We start from the raw sequence: 17108 nt of genomic DNA, 5'->3' as shown, positions 1-17108 counted from the left end.
CTTTTAAAATAATGCTCTGACAGTGATGCAAATGCAACAAAGTGAGTAGTGGCACACCTCCTTTCTATCTGTTGGACAGTTCACCTGTGGACCAGTTTATTATAGTGTGGTTTGCATGTTACCATTGAACCTTGGGGAAGGGGTTTGCCCTGAGCCCCCCAATGCCTTGAAATGTCCTTGAATGACGATTTAGGTTTAGGCAAGTTTGATTAAGAAGTACACTAAGTATTTGCTTAATTTCTTCTATTTTATTTGCATGTACTAATTGTAGGTGGATATCTGTATGTTTGTGTATATATATATATATATATATATATATATATATATATATATATACAAAAGAAGGCCAGTATGGTGGCCTGAATTTATGGGACTATTCGAGTAAGTTGCCATCTTACGAGATTTCGAAGCACTCGTTACCGAGTCTCAGTTGTCGTACATCGTATCTGGTTCGGCTGTCACAGGTAGGGCTTTGGCTTATGTTTATTTTTACGTTTTGCAAATTACCATGTCACTAAACTGTGATGTCCAAACTCACAAATTACTCACAACATTTCACGTAACCGTAACGTATACTTTCATTTTGCCCCGTTGTGTTTGCATAACCAAACACCGTTGTTACCATGAGTCACAAGACGATACGCTCTCGCTCGCTCATGACACACCGGTTGATGCCACATCAGGCATTCATTTCATAAACATTTCAGTAATTTCAATCATTTCAATAGTTTCAAATCATTTCTAACCATTTCAATGCATTTTGGATAATTTCTAATCATTTCAAAGCATTTTGAATCATTTCATTCATTTCTATCACATACCGTGCTCCGATTCGAATCCAGTCGCAAGGATGCAAGGATTCATTCCGGTGTGCCCCAGTTGATCTTGGCCTCATTTCAGTACATGCTCCAGAGACGGATTCAGTTGTCAGTCGTGGGTTCAGTCACTGATTCTTGTCTCTGTCATGGCATATAATTTCTTGTCACGTATTATGCTCCGATTAGAATCCAGTCGCATCCAAAGACGCACTGATTCGCTCCGGTGTGCCCAGTTTTTCAGCCTCATTTCAGTACATGCTCCAGAGACGGATTCACTTGTCAGTCGTGGGCTCGGTCACTGATTCTTGTCTCTGTCATGGCATATCATTTCTTGTCATGTATTACGCTCCGATACGAATCCAGACGTGTCTTAAAGATGCACCGATTCGCTCCGATGTGCCCAGTTGTTCTCCGCCTCATTTCAGAAGATGCTCCAGAGACGGATTCACTTGTCAGTCGTGGGTTTGATCACTGATTCTTGTCTTTGTCATGGCATATCATTTCTTTGTCACGTATCACGCGCCAACATGAATCTAGTCACATCTACGCACTAATTCATCTTGGCATGCCCCAGGTATTAAGCCACATTTCAGTACAATTTATGGTCAGTCACAACAGTGGCATGGTCGATTTGTGCCTCTGTCATGGCAAACAAATCATTTCACTGTCACGTACCGCGCTCCGATTCAAATCCAGTTGCATCTGTGATGCACCGATTCGTGTGCCCCAGCTATCTGGCCTCATTTCACCGATTGTCTCATTTCGGTACATGCTCCAGAGTCCGGTTCGCTGTCAGTCGCAACTGCAGCACGACTGAGTCATGCCTCTGTCATGGCAGATATTTTCATTTCATTTACGATCAAGGCAAACATTTCATTCATTTCATTTCATTCAACTCACTGCCGCCTGTTAAAGTCACCATTCTGGTCACTCTGTCAAGATAGGTATATAAGTCCTTCACGAGTTTTCACCTCTCATCCTTCTTCAGGTCAGTCGGGTTCAGTAGGTCCACCCTGCACCAGGTTGGACAGTGTTCCCACAGGTTCCGGTCAATCAAAACTCAACCCCGAGGACAAGTCACCCTACCTAGGGCATTAGAACACCAGGACCATGTCCCAGGCCGGCAGTGAAGATCTCATGGCCCCTCTGTCCCCCTCTCCAGTTTCAGAGAGTGACAGTGTACAATAGCTCAGGGGATGGACCATCCCAAAGTTGGCCACAGAGCTGAGGCGTAGAGGGGTGCCCTTTCCCGCTACAGCTAGGAAAGCTGAGCTCTTCAAACTTCTCTTTCCTCCACCAGTCGCAAGCAGGACCTAGCACCCAGCAGGAGTCCCTTGATTCTATTTCTTCGGCCATATCTCAGCTGCACACCTTAGTGTCATCTTTGACCACTTCAGTTTCAGAGGCTCAGACCAGAGTGGCACTCCTGGAGACCCGCCTGGCCATTGCTGTTCCCGACCCTACTCTAGTCCAGGCTGTAACAACCCCTTCTACAGGTACCACAGGGTGGAGTCCCGTTGTGTACCCATCCCATTTGGTTCCGGCCAACATCAGGAAGGACACCCTGGACATCAGGGATATCAACCTTGCCTCCTTGCTCATTTCCATGCACAATTTGGCGGAGAATAAAGCTAACACTTGGGGGACGTATCAGTAGTCCTTAAAGCCAAGGACCCCAGGCTCAATCGTAAGTTATCAGTACCGGAGTTCACACTGGCCTTCAGCATGATGAGGGATGTTATATGTACAGTCTCTCCCGGCAGAAGAGCTGGATCTATACTTCCATACTGTGGTAGACATGGGCTACAAGTATGAGGCCGCGTACACACGCGGGGACTGTTCGCTCAACTTTGTCCGTCAAACAGTTTCAGCGAACAGTCCGCTCAAAATTAGCATGGACGGACTTGCCCACACACGACGAACGAACAGTTTGCTGAAACCGTGCGCGATGACGTGAACGGCACGTACGACGGGATGGAAAATACGACGTCCTATACACTGCATTACAACTTTCGGCGTGTAAATCCTTTCTGAGCATGCACGGAACTTAGTTTGACGAACAAGCCTACACACGAGGGGACTGTTCGCTGAAACCAAGTTTCAGCGGACAGTTTTTCGGAATTTCCGAAAAACTTTGTTCAGCAGACTGTTCGCTGAAACTGTCCGCTGAAAGCCCACACACGGGCGGACTGTCCGCTGAAACACTGTTCAGCGGACAAAGTTGGGCGAACAGTCCCCGCGTGTGTACGTGGCCTGAGAGTTTGGTTTTTACGACTACCATTGCTCCTTCTCCTCCAAATCAGCAGCCAGGTTCTTAGGCCGCGTACACACGGGCGGACTGTTCGCCCAACCTTGTCCGCTGAACAGTGTTTGGGCGGACAGTCCGCCCGTGTGTGGGCTTTCAGCGGACAGTTTCAGCGGACAGTTGGACGGACAAAGTCTTTCGGAAATTCCGAAAAACTGTCCGCTGAAACTGTGTTTGAGCGAACAGTCCGCCCGTGTGTAGGCTACTTTCGAAATGAGCAAACTGTTCCCGCTCGGAAAGTCCGCCCATTTCGAGCGCGTGTACAGGTAGGCGGGGCCCGCGAAGGAGACGTCGCGGGCTCCGCCGCCTGGAATGGGCTTAAAGGGGAACCCCAACGCCGAAAAAAATCGGCGTGGGGGTTCCCCCAAAGTCCACACCAGACCCTTGTCCGAGCACGCTACCCGGCCGGCCAGGAAAGGGGGGCGAGCGAGCGCGCCCCCCCTCCTGAGCCGTACCAGGCCGCGTGCCCTCAACATGGGGGGGTGCCTTGGGGAAGGGGGGGCCGCGCGGCCCCCCCACCCCAAAGCACCTTGTCCCCATGTTGATGAGGACAAGGGCCTCTTCCCGACAACCCTGGCCGTTGGTTGTCGGGGTCTGCGGGCGGGGGGCTTATCGGAATCCGGGAGCCCCCTTTAAGAAGGGGGCCCCCGGATACCGGCCCCCCACCCTATGTGAATGAGTATGGGGTACAATGTACCCCTACCCATTCACCTGTGAAATAAAGTACAAAAAAAAACACAACACAGGGAAAAAATATTTTATTGCACAGCTCCGGGGGTCTTCCGTCTTCGGGGGTCTTCTCGCCGGACTCCTCCGCTATCTGTGTGTAGCTCTTTTACTAGCGGAGGAGTCCGGCTTTCTTCCTCCCCGCCGCCGGCCTCTTCTCCCGACTTCGGGGGTCTTGTCCCCCTCTTCGGTTCTTCTGCCGGGCCACCGCGCCTTCTTGTAGCTCTTTTGCAGGCGGTGGCCCGGTCTTCTGTCGCCGCTGCCTTCCGTTCTTCTGTCGCCGCCTTCGGTTCTTCTGCCGGGCCACCGCGCCTTCTTGTAGCTCTTTTACAGGCGGTGGCCCGGTCTTCTGTCGCCGCTGTCGTCGCCGCCGCCGCCGCCTTCCGTTCTTGTTCTTCTTCTTGTTCTTCTTCTCCTGGAGATGTTGACTCGACGAGCTCTCCGGCCGGAATGCCAGAGCCGCGCTGTGCGGTCACTTATATAGTGACAATGGGGCGGTGTCACATGGTATATGTCACATGGGTTGGTCACATGGTGACCCCGCCCCCTTACGATGTCATAGTCCCCATGTGACATCAACCCATGTGACCAACCCATGTGACATATACCATGTGACACCGCCCCATTGTCACTATATAAGTGACCGCACAGCGCGGCTCTGGCATTCCGGCCGGAGAGCTCGTCGAGTCAACATCTCCAGGAGAAGAAGAAGAAGAACAAGAAGAAGAACAAGAACGGAAGGCGGCGGCGGCGGCGACGACAGCGGCGACAGAAGACCGGGCCACCGCCTGTAAAAGAGCTACAAGAAGGCGCGGTGGCCCGGCAGAAGAACCGAAGGCGGCGACAGAAGAACGGAAGGCAGCGGCGACAGAAGACCGGGCCACCGCCTGCAAAAGAGCTACAAGAAGGCGCGGTGGCCCGGCAGAAGAACCGAAGAGGGGGACAAGACCCCCGAAGTCGGGAGAAGAGGCCGGCGGCGGGGAGGAAGAAAGCCGGACTCCTCCACTAGTAAAAGAGCTACACACAGATAGCGGAGGAGTCCGGCGAGAAGACCCCCGAAGACGGAAGACCCCCGGAGCTGTGCAATAAAATATTTTTTCCCTGTGTTGTGTTTTTTTTTGTACTTTATTTCACAGGTGAATGGGTAGGGGTACATTGTACCCCATACTCATTCACATAGGGTGGGGGGCCGGTATCCGGGGGCCCCCTTCTTAAAGGGGGCTCCCGGATTCCGATAAGCCCCCCGCCCGCAGACCCCGACAACCAACGGCCAGGGTTGTCGGGAAGAGGCCCTTGTCCTCATCAACATGGGGACAAGGTGCTTTGGGGTGGGGGGGCCGCGCGGCCCCCCCTTCCCCAAGGCACCCCCCCATGTTGAGGGCACGCGGCCTGGTACGGCTCAGGAGGGGGGGCGCGCTCGCTCGCCCCCCTTTCCTGGCCGGCCGGGTAGCGTGCTCGGACAAGGGTCTGGTGTGGACTTTGGGGGAACCCCACGCCGATTTTTTTCGGCGTTGGGGTTCCCCTTTAAGCCCATTTCAGGCGGCGGAGCCCGCGACGTCTCCTTCGCGGGCCCCGCCTACCTGTACACGCGCTCGAAATGGGCGGATTTGCCTCCTCCTTACGTGGGCGAGTCCGTTCATTTCAAAAGTTGAGCGAACTGTTTGGCAAACAGTTCGCTGAAACAGTCCGCTCGTGTGTGGGCAAGTCCGCTCATGCAAATTTTGAGCGGACTGTTTGCCGAAACTGTTTGACGAACAAGGTTGGGCAAACAGTCCGCGCGTGTGTACGCGGCCTTACAGTTTCAGTTGTCCACAAATTGGAGTCTGTTGGACACGAAGCTCTTCTGTCGCCACTTTGCTGGCTTACACTCACCGCTGTGTGCAATTTGCCAATCTGCTACCCATACTGCCACTTGGTGCACCAATGCGACAACCAGTTGCCCCTTCGAAAGTCCCCCTACCTCCGGTGCAGTTCAGGGCCAGCAGGCCCCTGCACGTTTGCCCCAGATGGACAAACTCCGATGTCCAGACCGGACCGTGGGAGGAGCAGCCATCTGCAATAATTTCAGAGGGCACATCCTAGAATCCTGTGCGAAGTCAGCAGTTGAAAAGGCATGACTAAGCCGGGTCGATGTAACATGGCTCGGCTTCTACCTTTCTTCACACCTCACCCAGTCCCTGGCTACCTACCTTATCCAAGATTTCACAGAAGGGTTCCACACTGGCCTAATTTCTCTGCCCCATACTACTCATGAGTGCAGGAATCTTCGTTCAGCGGCCACCGATGAGCAGGCCATAGACCAGCTCCTACAGACCGGGACTTTATGATATGCCCTTTCACTCAACCCTGTTCAATATCTGGAGAGTCAGCCCTACTGGACTTGTCAAGGGCAAGTTCTCCAATAAATTACGTCTGGTGTACGATTTGTCTGCGCCTCATTTTTCCCCCATCCCCAGTCTTAATTCCCTCATCCCCTCCAAAGAATTCTCCCTCAAATACACCTCCGTGGATATGGCGATCCAATCGATACTTACAGCAGGCACAGGTACCTGGCTCTCCAAAGCCGATATCTCAGGCGCCTTTAAACTCCTACCCATCCACCCATCCCTTTGGTGCTGGCATGGCATCAAATGGAAAGAGGCATATTATTTAGCCACCAAGTGGACCTTCAGGTCAAAGAGTAGCCCCTGGCTATTTGTTACATTTGCGCAGTCTCTCACCTGGATTCTGTTGCACAAAGCCCAGTGTCAGGAGGTCATCCATTATCTGGATGACTTTTTACTAATAGAACCGCCCAGCTCGTCCCCAGGGGACCTCGACAGACTAAGGGTTTTGTTTAAAAACCTTAACGTTCTCGTCGCTGAACACAAAGTCGACGGTCCAGCAGATACGATCACATTCCTTGGAATCAATCTTGACACCTGCGCCATACAGGACAGCCTCCCCCCAGACAAACTGACCCGCATGAGGGCGGTCCTCCAAGTTTTTACCCACACCAGAGGGTGCACCAAGAAGCAGCTGTAATCCCTCCTAGGGATGCTTAACTTTGCCATGCACATCATCCCACAGGGCCTACTGGCCTACTCTCGCCTACTGGTGTTCTTTTCCCATACACAAGATCCAGACCAGATCCTCAATATTGACACCACAGCAGTGGCGGACCTGTCCATGTGGGAGGAGTTCCTTTCCACCTGGAACGGCCACTGTATCTTCCCTGTCTCCCCAGGTATTGACAGATGCTGCGGCATCCACAGGCTTCGTGGCAATTTTTGGCCATCTCTGGTTTGCAGGACTCTGGCCGCCACAGATACTAGCAATACCCGGATTCACCAGAACATTTTCCCTCTTTGAGCTTTATCCCATAGTGGCAGCCGCACAGCTTTGGAGTCATTGCTGGACCGGGCAAACTGTGGCCTTCACCACCGGCAACCAAGCCATAGCAGAGATCATTAATAATGGCAGGTCCAAATCCCTTGCAGTCATGTCCTTCCTGCGTAAGCTGGTACAACTAACTTTAAAATTTCAGTTTAACATTTATTGTTCATTTGTTCCGGACAAGCGCAACCTTGCAGCAGATGCGCTCTCTCATTTTAATTACACCTTCTTTGTTGAACAGGTGCCTGAAGCCAACCCAGTGTCAGCTGCTATCCCTGCCTGGTCTCAACTGACCCTGGATTAGCTCAACACCTGCAAACAGTGACTCAACTCATCAACACCTCACTCTCCCACAAAACCATCAAGGCTACCAAACAGCCTGGAGGGCCTTCAACAAATTCCTGTCACACCACTCGAAGGAGACTTCAAGCATCAAACAGATTCTGGCCTTCATTTTGTACTGTCATACCCAGCTGGCCCTATCACACAACACTATTCGGTTATACCTACCAGGCATCCAACATTTCTTGTCCCTACGGGACCCCGCAAAACCATCCTTGTTCTCATACCACGCTATACGAGCCATTCTACGGGGCGTTCAGAAACTCCAACCGGTGGTCAGCGCCAAACGCTTACCCATAACAGGAGTCATCTTTAGGGGTATGTCGACCATCCTGACGACCTCTCTATTTGGTCTCCTCCCCAGTATGGTCCTACAAGCAGCCATGTACTTGGCTTACTATGGGTTCTTGCGAACTGGAGAATTCACGTGCAGCAATTCTTCAGGCAAAGTCCTATGTAAATGCCACTTGGTCCGCTACATAGATCACTTAATCCTGAGCCTAGCAGTCTCTAAAACCCAGCAAGTAGGCTCAGGGATAGACATCCATCTTTACAGAACCAATAATAGCTGGTGTCCAGTTGCTACACTCAACCAACTATTATAACTACTGCCCGAACAGTCGGTCTCCAGTCCCCTTCTTCCTTTTCCTGTCAAACCCTTGAGCACTTGTCAGTTTATGAAACACATGAGAATACTCCTCCGCAACCTTCACCTGAACCCTAGCCAATACTTCAGACACTCCTTTCGTATTGGGGCAGCCTCAGCAGTATCCCGTCACGGGGTCCCAGACCATGTCATTAAAAGACTAGGCAGGTGGAATTCTGCCTTTTTCGCTCGCTATATCCCCAACGCGCAAGTAGAAATGGCTCAGGCCTTTACTAAAGTCGCTCAATGATCAAACTCAACTCAATAAAGAATTATCTCCTACCTGAATGTTTTTGCCCCCTTATTTTGGTATACCATACGTTAGACCAAAGGCACACTTTCAGGTCCATTTCATGTGGTAAGTTTTATGTTAACTCTGAATGTTATCCATATCTGCCATAGGGCTCCAACCATAAATAAGAAGGCCAGTATGGTGGCCTGATTTTATGGGAGGAGCCGGGGGGGGGTATTTAACCAGCCCACTCACCTGTGGTTTTTGTCGGTATCCTGTGCACGATACCCACCTTCCCATCCCCTTTTTAGGGCATTTCTCAAAGTATTCATACTCCTCAGAGATTACTCATTTTATATCATTTCATATTTATTTCATTTAATTCCTCATTTCTTATCTAGAGTATGCCCCCTTATTTTGGTATACCGTACGTTAGACCAAAGGCACACTTTCAGGTCCATTTCATGTGGTAAGTTTTATGTTAACTCTGAATGTTATCCGTATCCGTATCGGCCATAGGGCTTTATGGAACAAAAAAAATAAAAATAACTTTAAAGTGGTTTTGGTTATATTGTGAAGTTGTTTTTTTGTAAACTATAATTCATGTATTGTTAGATATTATTAAAGCTATTATTCAGCAAGGGTTGCCGCCCAGGGCTTAGAGAAGACAAAGGCTACTGCATTACCCTGAAATAAAAATGACTGTTTGTTCTACATTTAGCTATTAGTTAAACAGAACTCTTGAAATCATATTTTTATAAAAAGGACCAAACACTGCCTATAGTTATGTATAAAATTCTTTGGGAGGGGGGTAATATTACAAACGATGTGCCTGGAGTAGAAATAGAACCTCATACACACCTATGCCTCTGACACTTTCATTAATGAGGCCTCCTGCCACTGCATACAAGGGGGGGGGGGGGGGATTCCCATTTTCAATTATCCATGGAAATCTGGTTAACAGCAATGTAAAATAATAACTTTTTTTTTCCAAGGATACATTTATTTTAATTTTCCCCGTTTGGTTTTTAGAAATGTTTTAAGATGTATATAATGTACATTATCGGAGAAAAGCACTGCATCCCACCTGCTTATAAAATTAAATATTCAAAGCAATGTTGTTCTTGCTTGTCTACAGGGAACTCTTACCAGGCCAGGAATAACAAATATGCTTGACCGTGTAAATCAATACCATTACCTAGCCTGAGATTAATCCACTTGTGCTAAACTGCGCTTACTGTATCCTTCAACCTGGGTTATTAAAGGAGAACTCTGAACAAATGTAAAAGTCTACTTGTGTGTGTCGCCTGGTCATGTCTTATTAATTCTTGTAGCTAATTGGCAGGTGTCAAGTGATATTAGACTAGCTAACATAAACACCTTAAGACAGGGCAATATTGACTTGTCCCTTGCAGATAGGTTATTTGGTATTATGGGAGTGAAGTAATTACACAGATGAATGACACATACATGTACATTAAGGATTGTTGGCTAGTTTACTTAAAAAGCAAAGGGAAAAGCCATCTTTTTTAATGTTAGATGGAGTAGGGAAAAGATTGAACTTCTGTAACGTTTTTATTTCATTCTGTGGGGTTGATTTACTAAACACAAACAGGCTGCTCACTTTGCTAGAGAAATTGCACTTAGCTAGGGAATTTGCCCCAGAGTTTAGTGAGGCAGATGAAGCTCTGATAACGTCTATCATCTAAACATGTGCAAGCAAAATTGCAGTTTTTTTTCTTTCTTGCAGTGATTGGGTATTTTTTGCAGAGTCAACCTTAACCACATTCATTAAGCCTTGCAAAGTGCAACTTCCTTTGCAAAGTATTGGGTGTATGCCTATTTGGCATTAGTAAATCAAATGAAAGAAAAAAATTGGCAAAGATAGTAAAACAGACAGGAGACACTTTGTCCTTTATTAAAAAATTAAAAAATAAAAATGTCCCGCGATGTAAATCCATCTCATGTCACCTCACTAGCCGAAAAAAGCAAAAAAAAAGCAGAAAGCTCCGCCTCCATGGGAGGCTCCCACCGAGTGATGCTTCTTCTCGATGACAGCTGTTATATAGCTGAGGGCGGGGCCATTCGGTGATGTAAATGGGCGACCCTGTCTTCCTCTGACATCACATGGCGTCAGAGGGGGAGCTGTTGCGGCTTTTTTTTTTTTCGGTCCGTCGGGCGTCATGAGATAGATTTACATCATGGGACATTTTTATTTTTATTTTTTTTAGCAAAGGACTTGTCCCAAAGTGTCTCCTGTTTTTTTTACTATTTTTGAATTTTTTTTTTGTGAAATGGTAAATGTACAATTTACCCGTTACCAATTCACATAGGGGGTGGGATCTAGGGGTCCACTTGTTAAAGGGGTCTTCCAGATTACAATTAGCCCCCCGCCCGAAGACTCCCACAACCACGAGCAAGGATTGTGGAGATGAGGCCCTTCTCCCCATCAACATGGGGACAAGATGCTTCGGGGACCCCAAAGCATCCTCCCCATGTTGAGGGTATGTGGCCTGGTATGGTTCAGGAGGTGGGGGCGCTCTCTTGTCCCCCCTCTTTTCCTGCAGGCCTGCCAGGTTGCGTGCTCAGATAAGGATCTGGTATGGATTTTGGGGGGACCCCTATGCCATTTTTTTAATTAGGCCCAGGGTTCCCCTTAATTTCCATACCAGACGTGAAGAGCCTGGTATAGATTTTGGGGGAACTCTCACGCAATTTAGTTTTCAAAATTATTGGTTTGGGTTTCCCCTTAATATTCATACCAAACCCAAATGGCCTGGTAATGAACTGTGGGGGGCATGCCATTTTTTTCAATGATTTTTATCTATATTACTGAGACCCGACAATTCATTAAAGCAAGGATCATTTTTAAATTACCTTCTTCCTTTAGAAATTTAATTTTGCTGTGGTACTGTTCTAAACAGGGGAAAGATGCGCTACTTTGCAGGCATACTATAGACACCCCCCAGGCATGATATTTAAAGGAATATTTCATTTTTATTGTTTCACTTTAAACATTATTAAAATCACTGCTTCCAGAAAAACAGACATTTTTAAAAGTTTTTTTTTGCATTGATACATGTCCCCTGGGGCAGGACCCAGGTCCCCAAACACTTTTTATGACAATAACTTGCATATAAGCCTTTAAAATTAGCACTTTTGATTTTCATGTTCATGTCCCATAGACTTTAATGCCCCATACACATGGTTGGACCTTCCGACGCCAAAATCCGTCGGATTTTTTCAGACGGATTTTGGCCCAAACTTGTCTTGCATACACGCGGTCGCATAAAGTTGTTGAAAAATCTGATCGCTCCGAACGCGGTGATGTAACACACGTACGACGGGACTATAAATGGGCCAGTAGCCAATAGCTTTCCTCTCGTAATTTTGTTGTCAGAAAATTTTAGGTCCATCTCTCAAACTTTGTGTGTCAGAAATTCATACGGAAAAAAGCAGATGAAGCCCACACACGATCAGACTGAAAGTCCGACCGTGTGTACAGGGCATTATGGTGTTCGCATGTTCGTTTGAATTTTTTGCCTGTTCACAAGTTCTGGTGCCAACCGAACCGGGGGGGGGGGGGGTGTTCCACTCATCCTTACTCAGGACATGGTCAAATCACACTTTAGGAATTTAAAGATACGTACAGTATGTAAGCTTAAAGTATGACTAAAGGCAAAACTTCCTAGATCAGATTACGTTATTAGGAGTTAGAACACTTGTCAGTTCTTATTATTAGCTCTGCTCCTGTTAAGGAATTACACCCTCCCTGTTTGTCCTGTTCACCATTATCATTCAAAGTGTAAGTAAAAGAAAATCTCAAACATTGGGTTGTGCCCAGAAAAGTTATAGAGGGTAAATCTTCCAAGGGGGACACTAGTTCTTGTGACCTGGTGGTGCTCAAGGGAGTTCCTTAATTTACAGGGATTTCCTCCCACTTCCTGTTTGGCTAAGGGACAGGAAGTGAAGGGAAATCTCCCCAAAGAGACACAGATGGAAAAAAAAAATCTAACGGGTTATAACCCTCTCTTGCTCTATCCAAAATTTAAAAACTAAGTTTTGCCTATAGATCTGCTTTAAATTGTAGGATATCGCATATAAATAAAGACAAATGTAGCTTAGAGTCTCTCAGGAGTTACTGGCAGAAGTATAGAACACAGTTTCTTTAACCACTTGCCTGCAGGGCACTTTCCGCCCAAGCCAATTTTCAGCTTTCAGCACTGTCACACTTTGATTGACAATTGCGCGGTCATGCTTCACTGTAACCATGTGAAATGTTTATCATTTTCTTCACACAAATGGTATTTAATCACTGCTGGGTTTTTTTTTTACAAAAAAAAAAGACCGTAGATTTTGAAAAAAAAAAGTTTTTCTTCATTTCTGTGAGTAAATTTTGTAAATAAGTAATTTTTCTCCTTCACTGATGTGCACTGATGAGGGGGCACTGATGGGCACTGATAGGCTGCACTGATGAGCACTGATGAGGCGAAACTTATGGGCACTGATTAGGTGGCACTGATGAAGAGGCATTAATATGCTGCACTTATGGCCCTGATAAGGTGGCACTAATATGTGGCACTGATGAGCACTGATAGGTGGCACTTATGGGTGGCACTGGTGGGCACTGATAGGTGGCACTGGTGGACACTGATAGGTGGCATTGGTGGGCACTGATAGGCAGCATGGATAGGCAGCACTGATGGGTGGCAATGATGGGCATTTATGGGCAGCAATGATGGGCATTGATGGGCAGCACTGATAGGCGGCACTGATAGCCAGCACTGACTGGCATCACTAATGGGCCCTGATTGGTGGCACTAGTGGGCACTGATTGCTGGCACTAGTGGGCACTGATTGGTGGCACTAGTGGCGCTGTATTGTAATCAGGGCACTGATGGTGAGTGCCCTGATTACATGTCTGGATGTTCCCTGTGGGGAGATGCCGTTGATTGACTCTCCTCGTCACATACTCTGTCAGTGTATGGCGATGAGAGCCGATTACTGGCATCTCCGTGTTTACATGTGATCGGCTGTGATTGGACACAGTCGATCACATGGTTAAAGAGCGGCGGCTGCGGCTCTTTACAGAGATCGGGGTTGTGCCATGTCCTAGCAACATGGCGCAGCCACGTTCAGCATGCTGCATGCCCCCACGGGCATGCAAGAGTGGCCGTTCTGGGACGACGTCATACGACATTGTCCCAGAATGAGAGCTGCACCACCCCTCTGTGGCAAGTGGTTAAAAAAAACTGATTCAGCAGCAGCATGAGAATAGGTGAAAAAAGGCACCGTGAAGGACTTAGCAAAAAACGGCCACTAACTTGGTCATCAAAGCAGAAATTAAGCCGGCAACTCGATAACTCCTTGGTATTATCCTTTGTTTGGCTACATACTGTAATATACACGGGATCAATGCTGACATGTTTTTGCTATTACATCCTTACTCATAGCATGAGCCATAGTGCTGTCTCTATTTGGCAGCAAATCTTGCAGTCACAGTTCCTTTTCAATAAGCCACAGAGGGTTTCAGGGTGCAGAGAAGGAGAAGTGTTTGCTTTTTGTTTGTCTACTCAATGAAAGTCCTTAGGTTATAGCTCTGTCTGACATTCCATGTTTGTGGCACTGGGAGGTGATGCGGTGTCTTGCCCATAGCGCCCAGTTATCCCTGATTTGAAGGAACTGTCCCTGATTTGGAACAAAGTCTCTCTGTCCCCCTTTCCTCCTCATTTGTCCCTCATTTTAGTCTGATCTATAGAGTTGTATATAAAATGCACTTCTTATCTATCAAGTATCAAAAAGTGTTTCATAGAACTAAAGCTTCCATCCAATTTCTAAATTGCTGTATTTCTAAATTCCAAAAGCCAATATAAAGGAATAGTAGTAATAAAAAGAAAGCACTTGTGGGTTTAATCAATAATTTTTTTCTACAATGCTCCTTTAAGAGCGGTGTGGCAGGTAGTGTGTCCTATGCCCACATACTTTCGCTAATAGGTGTCTCTCATCCTCATCTCAGAAAGTTGGGAGGTATGCTTCCCTAATGCCGCGTACACACGACCGGACTTTCCATCAGCATAAACTCTGACGGTCTTTCTGACGGACTTGCCTACACAGAATCACACCAAAGTACATTAGTTTCTAATGTGATGACGTACAACTGGACTAGAAAAGGACCGTCGGACTAGCATACAGACGAGCGGTTGTCCCGATAGGAATTGATTCAGTCGGAAATATTTAAAACATGTTCTATTTCTAGACTTTTTTTTTTAAAGTCCGCTGAAGCCCACACACAATTGGAATATACAATGAAATGATTCCATCAGACCTCTTGTGCCGGAAAGTCCGGTCGTGTGTACGCAGCATAAAAATTGAAGTGGCTGCAGGCATAAGAGAGAAGGTAGGTAGTAAAGTCATTCAATCCTTTAATTGATACATTAACAGTGGATTTAAATTACAGGAACATGTTAAACTGGAAGACACCACTTGGACAAGTGGCAAAACTCTTTTGTATGGTTGAGTTTGAACCAGGTGGGTGAAGTAATCTGCAAGCACGCATGCAAAATAAGGAGGCGTTGTGACACCAAGAATAACCACAAGCTAAAAAAAGACAATGCCCTTCAGTTAAAAGCAGCCATGCATTATGGAGGACTCTTTCTGAAGACAGTCTCGACTAAAGAAAAAAATAACATATTTCCTAGAAGACTGTTATAACTGTTTGAAATTTTTTCACTATTTTATTGGGGTTGCTACTTAAATAAAGATTCTCTTTAAAACCCTTCTTGTATCACTTCCCCCCTTTTTTTTTTAACACCGTGCAGTTCTATACCACTCGCTAAACCAAGGTTGTCGGAATGTGTTCATCCATTCTAATTTCATGTCCTTTTTATGCAGAACAAAAGAATCTACAAATCCCAGGAGAAGCTGGAAATAAAGTAGAAATAAAAGCTGACAGGCATCAACTTGTCCCTTTTACTCTGCGCAACCTTTAACCTTGCAAGCTGGCTCCGGGCCAGTTAGCTCTCTCTTGGCTACCCTGCTATATTATTAAAAGGTATAATGAAAAGTATAGTGTTTCTCCCTCACCCATGTGACCTGCTATTGGCTGCAAGTTGAGCTACAACCATAAATGTTATAATGGTTGTGCTAAGAATCCATTATAAACACAAGATTGATCTGACTTTTTTTTTTTTTTCCAAGGCATAAATATTGTAGTATTTAGCAGACGATGCCTGGCTTCATCTGTTATTTCAGTCACTAAACGCTGCATTCTCTGACATCCCCACTCAAATTCACAAGGAAGCCCTTTCATCCTTGGCCACTCTGCCAAACTCTCATCCGGGCTGCAGTGTTTGGTTGAAAACGAGCAACCGCCACGGCGCAGAATAATTGAAAGTAGCTCGTAGGAATGCACAAGGGGTCTCTGTTGGCTGCGGCCACCATGAATATTATAAATCTCCATTACACAAAATCTATATTAAAAAATGGGCATGCACTGCATTGCTGGGACCGTGTACTCATCTATAGTCATGCCCACGAGCAATACTGATATCATCTAGACAAGGACATGCTCTTTTAAGGACAGCAAGGCACAGGAATAAAATGTGGTGCACTTTGGATCACATAGTATTTTACATTTCATTATACAATGTGTAGTTTATATTTAAAGGGTCAACCCGACCAAAAGTTATATCTGTGTTTCAGATAGATGTGTATAGATTTTTTATTTTTTTTTAACCAGCAGCTTTAAATGCTTCCTGGAGACTGGGGATGACATGCTGGGCAGAATTCTCAACCCCCCACTTTGAATTTTCCTTCCCTTTGATGTATCTATATTATTATAGTGTCCCGGAGACATTGTCTGTAATACATAGCAAGTGTAAAGGAATGTGGTCATGGCAGACCTTGGAACTCAGCTGTAGAAAATGGGGTGAAGGCATCTCTGACATGTGAAAAAACAATAGCTGGGGCCAAGAGTAGGAACACTAGAGCAGTCAAAGTGCCCTTCACTGGCTTGACATGAATAAGGTATTGCTGTGGCGCCAAGAACTCCCTAGACATGCGTAGTTCCCTCATTGCTGTGGAGGGGTAGATCTGCACAATTTACTAAGCTATGCAAGAGAACAACACTAATAATTTAACCTGGAAAGCAAAGATAATTGAAAAACATGCATTGACCAGCAGCCATGAGGATTGGAGTAGAGTACCACTGCAGTGCAGACCCACCAACATGATTCACTGCAGTAGGGACAAAACACTCTGCTACTGATAATCAAGCACTCTGCTACTGATAATCAATCACTTTGCAACTGATAATCAATCACTTTGCTACTTATAATCAATTTGCCTTCTTAAAAAAATTAGGCAAGCTAGCTACTGTATTCAATGATTCTACAATTTCTTATACATTTAGTTAGGACACAGCGTACAATTCAGGAAATCACAGTTTTTCAGAAATTAAGAAGAGAGAGCCAAGTGCTTAATTTCATTATTTATTTTAAGTCTGAATACACAGTGTGTTTACAGACTTTAATGGCGATTCCTAGTTAAGCTACAGGACAGCTCCAAGAATGGGGGGAAAAATATTTCTGGCTGCAAATATGGCTGATGTTGTTGTGTTTTGTTGTTAGCCCTATGCACAAATTCAATTATATCCTTTTTGTTTCT

The 17108-nt window shown here is 46.3% G+C and overlaps 1 long non-coding RNA gene across 1 annotated transcript; it reads left to right on the top strand.

Annotated features, from left to right (window-relative positions):
• The first annotated feature begins 298 nt into the window (after window positions 1-298).
• On the top strand, window positions 299-15221 carry LOC143928335 (uncharacterized). The gene is made up of 2 exons (XR_013262397.1): window positions 299-464; window positions 14902-15221. It is a non-coding gene; the product is annotated as an uncharacterized LOC143928335 (long non-coding RNA).
• The last annotated feature ends 1887 nt before the right edge of the window (window positions 15222-17108 follow it).

The sequence above is a fragment of the Lithobates pipiens genome, unplaced genomic scaffold (assembly GCF_037356315.1).
Source record: "Lithobates pipiens isolate NorthernLeopardFrog02 unplaced genomic scaffold, aLitPip1_a1.2 Scaffold_23, whole genome shotgun sequence".
Taxonomy (NCBI): Eukaryota; Metazoa; Chordata; class Amphibia; order Anura; family Ranidae; genus Lithobates; species Lithobates pipiens.
This window is presented reverse-complemented; position numbering and strand designations above follow the sequence as displayed.